Here is a 13158-nt window from a genome sequence, read left to right on the forward strand (position 1 = left end):
GTTTGAGTGCCAGTTTAATGTCCTGAGAGCAGAAAAGTCTCCTCCAGTCATAGTGGATTCTGTCATGGAACCATATTGTTCCTCTGATTCATATTTCAGAAATTGCGGTTGTTGATTAGACAAAGAAATAAATGTGAGTCTTTTTGTTCCTTCAGCTCAGACAAGGTATAAGTATAAGGCATAACTTATCATTTTGAAAAACAGAAGGAATGTTCCTACAAGTATTATATGCATGCATTAACAAAATCAGCTCACAATCGCATGTCTATGGTGCAGAATAGAGTTTAACAAGTTGATTCTAACATACAATAAAATTCTGTTGGATTCATGTGTCCAATTTGCAAAGCAAAATCTTTGGTCAAATCAATGTGTTGGACAATGGATCAACAAATGCTGGCAATTTTTTATGCTCTATAATTTGATGATTTGTTAAAAATGGTTTCTGTTATCTTATCTGCTAACTATTATTTTGTCTTCCTAACTGAAAGACACAGTAGTCACTACTTTATTTTTAGTAGAGTGTATCATTATGAGATTTCAATATCTTAAAATATGCTCTAGTGTCTGAATTCGTGGATTGGATTATTGATTGTTTATATTAGGTACTAAAAACTGTCTCTTAGGAATGGAGTGATTAATTAGGGGCTGGAGCAGTTTGTCTGTGATTGCGGTGGTGTAGAATCGGTGTTTGCAAGTGTTTGCTATTCAATTTGCAGGTGACTCAACTCAACATATCTACTGCTTTTTTAAAGGGATTGGTTGGCAGATCTAGATCAATTCATTGGGTCATTTTCAAATAGAATGCTTGTGTTTTGAGTATTTGGAAAGCAAGAAATGGAAAACTATTTCATAACAGACCATTTAGGGTACACGTAAGTTGGCTGAGCAGGAGAAATTGAATAGTCTTGATTATAACATAAAATATCTCAATGATGCTTGAATGCAAGTGCTAGTTTGGGGTTTATTTGACTGTGTTTTCTGCTGTCCAAAGTAGCGATACATTTCTGATTTGTCGCAGTTTATTCTGGACAGATTTCAGGTCTGTCATAATTGCTTGAGATGTTTTGTGTGGAGATCATTCTTTCTACAGTCTGCCCTGGTTGTCATGCATGAGGCTATTCGTTTGTTTCTTTGCATTGTAATTCTTTTCGCTTCCGTGTTAAGCTGGTTTTGTAGCATCCTTCGTAAGTTAGAGTTTGACGGTTCTATTCTTTCTGCAACTTTGCAGACTGGATATTTTGTTCTAATAAATTTGTTTGCTTCTACATAAATGAAATTATCCTTGAATCCATACGCAACTAGTCTGTAGTGAATGGTGTACTCAGGCTTCGGCATTCACAATTTTCTTTTTTTGCAAGGTGTGTCACACCTGCGTAATTGTTTCTTGCCAGCATGTGAGTACCTGACACCGTCTCACCACTTATACGATAACACAAGCGGCAAGCATTGTCATTGTTGCCATCGATGCCAGTGTCATTGTCGTTGTTGTCACTCCTCTCCGGAGTGAGAATTGGTTGCTGCCACAACCTGAAAACCACCTCAGCAAAATCACCATTTATAATTGGCAGATTGATAGTTAGGTCGAAAATGGAGGCTACACATCCACACTTTAACCACATGGAGCGTTGTGATGTAAGATCACACTTCCAGTACTACCATCAGAGTCAATAATAGTAACAAATTCATGTAAATTGTTATCTTAAAGATATAGCATGGTTAAAATTTTGAAGAAAAAAAAAATTAAAATTCAAGAGAGTAGCACTCATTTCTGGGATTTGCACGAGAGATGTGTTGTACACTTTAGCATTTTCTTTTTATTATATAGAAGTGCATTTGTTGAGAGGATTATATTGATAGAGATGAAAGTAGGTCGGATTAAGTTAGACTTTGATTTAAATAGGTCTAACTATTTTAAGAGTAATGATTGAAAATTTTATAGGGACTAAAAGTTGAAGGAAAATTTTAGAGGAATTAAAACAAAAAATTGGTATATTTATAGGGACCAAAAACATATTTAACCCTACTTTTTTTAAATAAACTAATAACATATGATTTTGTGAATCTCGCACCATACTTCTTTTCATAAAATGCCATTTTTCTTCTATTGTTGCTGTTGTGGGACTTTTGAGTTTGACATCATTTAAGAGACAAGGTAGACACTTCTCGTTGTAAAGTCAAAAAAAGAAAAACAGCAGGTAAAAGTAAAATTAAATGAGAAATCAAAAATGATTTGATTTCCATGTTCATTTAAGAAGTATTATAAAGCTTTTCTTTCTTCTAAAGAAAGCATCAAACAAAATTCATAAACCCATATATTTTGGATTCGCTCTTCTTTGGAACGGGTTATGGATGTTGATGATAAATGAAACGCTGCGGTGGAAGCTCATCTCGTGTTCAGAATCCTTGTAATGAAAGGCGAATAAAACACAAAATGGTTTATTTGATTGGTGTAGAATTGTGATGAAGATCTGGTACTGCTGGGTTTATAATTGTTGTTGATTTTTTAGACTAAACTAAACCCTAATCCTCTTTTTATAGGTACCGAGATTTTTTTGTTTATTTTCTCACCCTGTTTTATGTATTTCAACTTCTTTTCTTTTTATTATTTTATTTTCTTTCTTTGCTTGGATTATGGTTTTATATTCCTTGCTAGCTCATTTTTTAATTTGCAAATTTGTGCAATATAAGACAAATGTATATTCTCTCAAATAAAATAAAAAAGATAAAATTCCCGTGAGCTTAGCTCAGTTGGTAGGGATATTGCATATTATATGCAGGAGCCGGGGTTCGAACCCCGGACACTCCACTTCTCCACAATTAAATTGTGTGAGCTCTAGCCACTAGGCTACTTGACCAAAAAATAAATAAATAAATAAAAAAGACAAATGTGTATGTTACCGATACATATTATTTTTACTCTTTTTTAATTTATCTATCTATGTTTGTAAATTTTTTTATGGTTTGATTTCTTGTGGTAAAAAATGAATCAAAAATTGGGCTCAATTGGTTAACGGACTTAAAAACAATAATAAGTGATTGAACTCAAATCGTTAATTTATTTAAACATTGTTTGATGAGTATGAGTTATGAATTCTTATTATCAAACCCATTTGATTCCGATACATATAAGTGTGTGGGTTCTTATGCGAAATGAATTTCATTTTGAGGGAGAAAGGAATCTATAAACTACCACACGTTAAGTCATATGTGCTTATGATTTTAATTTGCATATGTGTATTTCAAGGTGGGAAAGAATTGCAGATGATTCAATAGTTTTCTTGGAAGCAATTATAGTAGAGACATCAACCCGTTGCTTAAAAAAAACTACTCCCTTCATCCCAAATTGTATGTCGCTTTAGGAAAAAAAATTGTCCCAAATTATATGTCGCTTTACAGTACCAATGCAACATTAATGTTACTTTTCCAATTGTAACCTTAACTATTTATTATTATCTCTTCTTTCAATTCTTTCATTTATCTTTCCCATATTATTTATTAAGGATAATTTTGTAAAACAACTCATAATATCTTTTTTTTTCACGCAATATTAATTGCATTTCTTAATATGTGTGAAATGCCCAAAACGTCATACAATTTGGGACGGAGGGAGTATAATCAAAAATGCATTTTCATTTAAAAAATTTGTTTAAATAACAATTATTAAAAAAGAAAACGTTTTTTAAATAAAATAATTTTCTAAATTAAACTTAATTTTTTTTTTGTAACAACCACTGTTTTTTTTTATTATTTAAAATTATTTTTCATTATTTAAAATCTTTTTAAATAATAACAGTTTTCTCTAAAAAAAAAAACGTTTTAAAAGAGTAACAGATTCTTGTCAGTAAAGGAGTAAAAGTTTAAAAAAAAAAAATAGTATTTTGCCTTTTTCTTTTTTTAACATTTTTGTCTAATAAATTGTTTATGTGTATAAAACATCATCTATTTAAAAGAAGAAAAAAAATACAACTGTTTTGTATTTCTCGTTAATTCAAACTTTGAAGTTCTACTTAAATTTAAAAAAAAAAAAAAAAATCAACAGGTGTAACTTATCTACAAAAATAAATTAACAGATCTAAAAATAACATGAAGCTGTATATAACTAAACTTATCATCATAATATAAAGAAAAACATATATTCAATATGCATTTCTTAGAAGAAAAAAAACAACATACATATTCAACATATACTCTACAAATAAACTTGAAACATATAAAACATATATCTTAAAAATAACAACATAATATCCTAAAACATACATATCCCTGTGTAATTACCAGATTTCATGTGGTTACACACCATGTGTTCCTCAGGAACACGGAGAGAACAAGAATACCAACATCAGCAACAAAGAGTGCGATTTGAACATCTAAGGTAAAAGTGGGTTGAAAACCAGTGTCTATTAGGTTAATCTGTCAGGACAATATGCATTATAACCAAACCAAAAACTATATATATATATATATATATATATATATATAAAAAATTAAGGACCAAATTATACCGTCACCGTCTCAAAATAGTTGTTCAATTTCAGGTTTACATGGGTATTTATGAATGATTGATAGTGTTTTTCAATAGTAGTAAAATATGTGTCATTTACTAAATCACTCTTATTAAGAATAGTTAGTGGAATAATTATAGAGGATTGTAACGCAATAAATAAAAGAATGTTTATGGGAAAAAAGATAACAAATGTTGCATTGATATTGTAAAATGGTCAAATAATTTGAGATAACTTTTTAAAAAAAAGAGCAAATAAAAAAATAGAAATACTTTAATTTATATCAAGTTGTTAATGATAGTAAGCCAAATTAGAGACTTGTTTTAGTCACTGGTTTAAGTTGTTCTTAATTTGACTTACTATCAAGTTAGTGTAATGACAAAAACACACACATTATAAATTGAAAACAGCAACTCAACACACAAACACACACATTCATTATATTAGGAGTATATCTTTAATATCTCAAATCAGTTGCTCCTGTGTAAAGGTATGTGTCATCAGTTGCTCCTCTGCAAGGTATGTGTCAACCTTCGTTGTTCCTGATGATAGAGTTGGATGTAATCCCTCACACCCCTTGTTCTTATCTAACTCTCTTCATGTTCCACAAGAATCGATAGATCTTCAATCCGACACGAGTATAAAGCTTTCATTTCTTCAAAAGAAAGCATTAAACGAAATCCAGAAATTCATACATTCCGGATTCGTTCTTCTTTTGAACGGATAATGGATGTTGGTGATGAATGAACGGTGGATGAAATGCAACATGGTTTATTGATTGGTGTAGATTTGTGATGAAGATTTGGTGTTGTTGAGTTTATAACTGTTGTTGCATTTTTTACTAGGCTAAACCTTATTCCCTTTTTATAGGTACCCAGATTTTTTTGTTTATTTCTCACCTTGTTTTTTGTATTTCAACTTCTTTTCTTTTTATTATTTTCTTTTCTTTCTTTGCTTGGATTATGGTTTTCATTTTGTAATTTGCAAATTTGTGCAATATAGGACAAACGTGTATGTTATCAGTACATGCTATTTTCACTCTTTTTTCTATCTATCTATCCGTGTTTGTGACTATTTTTATGGTTTGATTTCTTGTGGTAAAAAATGAATCAACAATTGGACTCAATTTGTTAACAGACTTTAAAAAAAAAAAAAAACAAGTGATTGAACTCAAATCTTTAATTTATTTAAACATTGTTTGATGAGTATGAGTTATTAATTCTTATTATCAAACCCATTTGATTCCAATACATATAAGTGTGTGGGTTCTTATGTGAAATGATTTTCATCTTGAGGGAGAAAAGCAATTATAAACTACATATGCTATATCATGTGTGCTTATGATTTTAATTTACATATGTATATTTTAATGTGGGAAGGAATCGCAGATGATTCAATAGTTTTCTTGGAAACAATTATAATTGAGACTTCAACCAATTGTTTAAAAAAAATTATGATTAAAAATGTATTTTCATTCAAAAAAATTGTTTAAATAACAATTATTAAAAAAGAAAACGTTTATTAAATAAAACTAACTTTCTAAATTAAACTTAATTTCTTTTTTGTAAGAACAACAAAAATTTTATTATTTAAAATGTTTTTAAATAAATAATAGTTTTCATTAAAAAAAACAACAACAAAAAAAACAAACGTTTTAAAAGAGTAACAATTTCTTATCAAAAAAAGAGTAAAAGTTTTGAAAAAAAAAAAAAATAGTATTTTGGTTTTATCTTTCTTAACATTTTTGTCTATTAAATTGTTTAAGTGTGTATCAAACATCATCTATTTAAAAGAAAAAAATACAACTGTTTTATACTTCACAGTAATTCAAACTTTGAAGTTCTACTTAAATTTTAAAAAAAGTTTAACAATTGTAACATATTTACAAAAAATAAATTAACAGATCTAAAAATAACATACAATGATATAAACAATTATAGAATATAAATATATAATTAAACATATCATCATAATATAAAGAAAAACATATATTCAACATGCATTTAAAAAAAATAAAAACATACATATTCAATGTATACTATATACATATAAACTTGAAATATATAATAACATACTACCTCCGGTCCTATTTATAAGAGAAATTTAGGTCAACAAAAGTGAATGTATTTGGACTGAATTTTTAACTAGATACATCAACTTTTGTTGACCCAAAATTCTCTTATAAATAGGACCGGAGGGAGTATATCCTAAAACTTACATATTCATGTGTAATTATCAGATTTCTTGTGGTTACACACCGTGCGTTCCTCAGGTACACTAGAGAGAACAAGAATACCAGCATCAACAACAGAGAATGCGATTTAAATATCTAAGGTAAATGTGGGTTGGAAACCGGTGTCTATCAGGTTAATCTGTAAAGACAATATGCATTATAACTAAATCAAGACAATATGTGGGTTGAGACCAAATTTAGGATCAAATTATACCGTTACCGTCTCAAAATAGTTGTTTAATTTGACTTTTACATGGGTATTTAGGAAAGATTAATAGTATTTTTCAATAGTAGTAAAATATATATCATTTACTAAATCACTCTTATTAATAATAGTTAGTTGAATAATTATAGAGGATTGAAATGCAATAAATAAAATAATGTTTATGAAAAAAAAAAACAAATGTTGCATTAATATTGTAAAATGGTCAAATAATTTGAGATAACTTTCTTTTAAAAAGAGGACACATAAAAAAAGAGAAATACTTTAACTTATATCAAGTTGTTAATGATAGTAAGCCAAATTAGAGACCCATATTAATCCCTGATTTTTTTTTGTTACAACATGATAATAATAAAATAAAAAAAAATAAAAACAACCCAGCACATAAGTTGTTTTTAATATGACTTACTATCAAGTTAGTGTATTGATAAAAATGACAAAAACACACACATTAAAAATTGAAAACAACAACCCAGCACACAAACACACACATTCATTATATTAGGAGTATATCATTACTACCTCAAATTCGTTGCTCGTGTGCAAGGTATGTGTCAACCTTAGTTGTTCATGATGATAGGGTTGGATGTAATCCCTCACACCTTGGTTCCTATCTCACTCTTTTCCTTTTCCACTAAAATCGATAGATCTTTGATCCGACCCAAGAATAAAGTTTTCCTTTCTTCTAAAGAAAGCATCAAACGGAAGCCAGAAACCCATACAGTCCGGATTCGCTCATCTTTTGAACGGATTATGGATGTTGGTGATGAATGAGCCGCTACAGTGGAAGCTCCTCTCGTGTTCAGAATCCTTGGTAATGAGCAGTGTATGAAACGCAACATGGTTTATTGATTGGTGTACATTTGTGATGAAGATCTGATGTTGTTGAGTTTATAATTGTTGTTGATTTTTGAGACTAGACTAAACCCTAATCCCCTTTTATAGGTACCTAGATTTTTTTGTTTATTTTCTAATCTTGTTTTTTGTATTTCAACTTTTTTTTTTTCCTTTGCTTGAATTATGGTTTTATATTTCTTGTTAGCTCATTTTGTAATTTGAAAATTTGTGCAATGTAGGGCAAACATGTATGTTACCAGTAATTATTTTTACTCTTTTTTATCTATCTATTTATGCTTCTGTGTTTGTGACCTTTTTTATAGTAAAAAATGAATCAACAATTCGGCTCAATTGGTTAAGGACTTAAAAAAAAATAACAAGTGGGTGAACTCAAATCGTTAAATTTATTTCAACATTGTTTGATGAGTATGAGTTATGAATTTTTATTATCAAACCCATTTGATTCAAATACATAAGTGTGTGGGTTCTTATGTGAAATGATTTTCATTTTGAGGGAGAAAGTCAACTATAAACTAGCACACGTTACGTCATGTGTGCTTACGATTTTAATTTGCATATGTGTATTTCAAGGTGGGAATGAATTGCAGATGATTCGATAGTTTACTTGAATTATAGTAGAGACCTCAACCCGTTGCTTAAAAAATTATGATTAAAAATGCATTTTCATTAAAAAAATTGTTTAAATAATAATTATTAAAAAAGAAAATGTTTTTTAAATAAAACTTAATTTCTTTTTTGTAATAACAACAATTTTTTTTATTTAAAATTCTGTTTCATTATTTAAAACGTTTTTAAATAATAATAGTTTTCTTTAAAAAAATAAAAAAACAAACTTTTTAAAAAGGTAACAGTTTCTTGTAAAAAAAGGAATAAAAGTTAAAAAAAAAAAAATTAGAATTCTGGTTTTTATCTTTTTTTTAATATTTTTTGTCCAATAAATTGTTTAAGTGTATAAAACATCATCTATTTAAAAGAAAAAAATACAACTATTTTATACTCCACAGTAATTCAAATTTTGAATTTCTTTCTACTTAAATTAAAAAAAAAATTCAACAGTTGTAACAGATCTACAAAAAATAAATTAACAAATTTAAAAATAACATGCATCCAAATAACAGTAAAGTCAATTTATATATAGCTGTCCTTGGTGGTTATTTTTGTCGATGTGGGACTTTTGAGACAAGGTAGAAAACAACAGTAAAGTCAACGAAGCAGAGTTAATGTCCATGTTTGTTCAAGTAAGAAGTATTTTCAATTATTATTAGTGAGGTAAACTGAGGAACATAGAAGAAGATGAAGAATAATCAACCGTTATGGATTGGTTATCTTCCATTTTTTCAATAATAACTCTCTCCCACTCAGAGCTTCAACTACAACGCCGGTTCAGTATGGAAGAAAGCCAAATAAAGTGGAGAGGCTTGCAAGCTTGGAGCATACATATTTCATACGTAATACTTTTCTAATGTGAAACTCAAAAAATTGAACTTTTAATTTAGAAAGTGCTAGACGTATAATTTTTACTTAATGGATCTGAAATAATTTTATTTATAGATGTTAATTGTTAGACATATGGCTAGATTTATAATTATAAACCACCGTCGGGACTCAATGATATTGTATAGATTAATTGGAAGCTAATAGGTACAATAGATCTCTCATTATTTTTGTACATAGAAAGATATCATAAATGAAAGGTGAAGGTATAATTAAAACACTATAAGTATATAATCAATTAATAGGATGCATAAGAGAAATATTTAACGAAATCTTATCCTAACACAACATTTTAATATGTTAAGTTTCATGATTTTTAACTCATTTACCTTACAAACAACTATTCAAACTCTATCACTAAAATATTATTGAACAGTTCAAATATTATCAAGTCTACATAGATATGATAACTCAAAATGTTTTGATAGTCGTTATAGCCATCAATTTGTGATATTGAAAAAAAGTTAAATGTCTTTTGTGGGATAAAGGTTCTAATAATAGAGAGATTAGGTTGATGGCATGGGAAAGGTTGACATGTCCTTAATCAAAAGGTGGGGTAAGTTTTTGTAACTTTTAAGCTTTCAATAAGGTATGGTGGAAAAACAAGGGTGTCTTAAGGATGTCTTAAGAGGAGTATTACTAATGAACTTTTTTCAGCATTCATTTAAACACACACAATTTTATTGAGTGAAATTAATGTGAATCCTACACTTTAAAAATATAATTCACTTAAAATGGTGGAACACATATGTTTCTTCCAATTAAAAAAAGTGTTTAAGTGAGTGTTGAAAAGAGAGTATTTTAGCATTTATCGTATCTTAAATATAATGTGGATATGAGTTTTCATCTTGAAGCGGGTATTGTTTCCTTGGGTTTTTGTGTTTAAAACAGGGAAGGGGAATTTATTCTAGCCAGAACAAAGTTCAAAAAGATGTCGATTGTCGACAATTGAAGGGGAAACAAATGTGTTATTTGAAGCAATTCAGATGCTTATCAACAAGAACAAGATGGTTATCCCTAAAAAAAAAAAAAAACAAGAACAAGATGGTTAGATGAGAGCGAGTGGTGTTTGAGAACGATTCTCAAATTTAAATAGAATTTATTTATTTTCGCTCATCTGGTGTTTGCGAGTTTAGTTCAATAACTTTTACCTTATTAATAGCTAGTTTATCTCTACATTCTAACTTTGAGGTAATATTTCCTTAAAAAAAAAAAAAAAAAACTTTGAAGTAAAATTTATTAGACGACAAACGAATATAATTGCTCATATATTTGGGAGGATAGCTATTTCTTAGGCTATCGGTCAATGCATCATTGAGTTTAAACTCCTTTTTAACTATTAATATTGCTCATTGGCCGAAGAAAAAAAAAGGCCATGGCGACGGGATGTTCAAAACTAAATAAAATCACATGCAACCATGATATTTTTATTTTTTTAAAATAATACAACCATTTTTATCTCAAAAAGGTAATTTAGAAAAAGTCAAATAAATAATGCAACCATGTTAATTGTGTCCTAATTTTGCCATGATATTTTTATTTTTTAAAAATAATACAACCATTTTTATCTCAAAAAGGTAATTTAGAAAAAATCAAATAAATAATGCAACCATGTTAATTGTGTCCTAATTTTGCCATGTTATTTGTTCAAAAACGCAATTATTCTCTAACCTGCTACTAAGTCAGCTTGATTTTCTTGATACCCAATTTTAACATCCTAAACATAATTATTATTGCTTCTCCTTTTGATTAATGATATGAATTAAATTATTAGTTTTTTAAAAAGAAAATTCATGGTCATAGGATGTTCTAAACTAGTAAATAAAATCACATGCAACCATGTTAACTGTTGCCTAATTTTGTCATGTTAATAGTACAAAAGGCAATTATTCTCTAACCTGCCACTAAGTCAGCTTGATTTTCTTAGATACCCAATTTTATCATTCTATTAAACATAATTATTATTGCCGACCACAAAACAAAGAAACTAATGGAAAAATGAAGAAATAAAGAACAGCCACCATATGTAGGCTAGAAAAAGGGACATTGAGACTAAAATAACTTTTGCAGTCACATGGGTTGTCTAGGATAAGATATTTGATATGGATCTCTTTTTCATTTCCCATCTTCATTATTTCTTTTCTAATAAAAAAATTAGGGAAGACTCATTTTCATGCAATGCAAGTTCAGACATACTTTTTAAATGATGTGTCTAATTATGAAACTTTAAGTTACAGCTACAAAATTGAGAAAATATAGCGCCTCTTTAATAGCATTTTTAACACTTAAGCGCTATAAATTTAAACACGGAGGCTTCAGATAGCTCTTTTGCCAAAAAAGCGCTATCTATGATACAAAGCTTATATAGCATTTTCTTCAAAAAGCGCTAGTATAGTTTAAATAAAAATAATAAATATTTTAAAAAAAATCTGGATTAATTCTATACAGCGCTTTTGATGGAGAACGCCATAAACAAATTAATTTTAAATAGCGCTTTATAAGCGCTACAGTAGGCATGAGATAGGTAACGTTTATACTTCTAAAAAAGCGCTAGAAGTTATCTAATTGCAAATTCGGCCTAACGGTGAAGCTTTTGCTGGACATCCTTATGTTCTCCTGTTCGATACCCTGCGAGGACTACTTAAATAGTTTTTTGTTAAAAAAAAACGCTATGCACTATCAGGTCACCTGTTCGATCTCCAACTAATTTTTTTCTTCTATTTCTTTCTATTTTTTTATACAGAAAAGCGATGTGCAGTAAGTAACAACACGCTATTTTAAGAAGAAACTGTCCAGACCCACGAAAGAATTGGTTTCTCTCTTAACCTTAAACCCTAAATCATAATCCTTCTTCCACAACCATGTACGGCTCCTCTCTCTCTCTCTATTTGAAATTGAATTGATCATTCAGCAACATGAACGACCTTCTCACTGTAAGTTCATATTTCTTTATCACCCCAAAAAAAAATCAATTTTGATTACCGGGTCTTTTTACATCCCTTTCCTAATTTCAATTTTCAACTAAGGTTTAATTTTTAGCTTTCAATTTTAGCAGTATGAATCTGATGTAATCATGTTTTGATAATTTGATTCTTGAAAGTTAAAATTGATTTCATCACTATTAGAAGATCATAGTTAATCCTTATTTAGGTTTTGGGTGTTTCAATCTATTCTCATAGTGATTGAAGTAGGTGTTTTTTTTTTTCTTTCTTTCTTTTTGATTTGACTTGGATTGAACTAAGGATCATGTTTTCGTAGATCAAATTTTAAGGATAGTTTTTTTTTGTTTTTTTGTTGCAGGATTCTTTTGTTAGTGAGGCTAATAATGGACAACCTTCAAGACTACGTGATTATGAAGCACGCATACGGACACGGACACGGCATGGACACCGACACGCCGATACATCTAATTTTTTTAGAAAATCACAAAATGCAGTGTAATTATATGTGTCGGTGTCGTATCGGTGTCGAACACGACACGTGTCTGACACAGAGACACGCCTTATCCAAGGAGTGTCCGTGCCTCATACGTGATATTTAAAAGCAGTTCTGATATGGGAATGGAAACTTTTAATAAACAGGTGAACTATGGCTGTTAAAAAAAAAAGGTCAACTATGTGTTTCCTGCTTTGTTAATTTTAATCTTTCACGAATTATAGATACATCTTGGATTAAGCGTGTCCTGATATCGATATCAATATAATATAAATAATTTTATTGATACAAACTTATTTTATTTTTTGTAGTGTCCTCGCCAAAAAAATGGTATAGATTGTGGGTAGTTTGTGAGGAGGTTTATGAAAGAGATTCTCATTTCAAAACTAAATGTGATTCCAAAGCTGATATGT

This window comes from Medicago truncatula, chromosome 2 (genome assembly GCF_003473485.1).
Source record: "Medicago truncatula cultivar Jemalong A17 chromosome 2, MtrunA17r5.0-ANR, whole genome shotgun sequence".
Lineage (NCBI taxonomy): Eukaryota > Viridiplantae > Streptophyta > Magnoliopsida > Fabales > Fabaceae > Medicago > Medicago truncatula.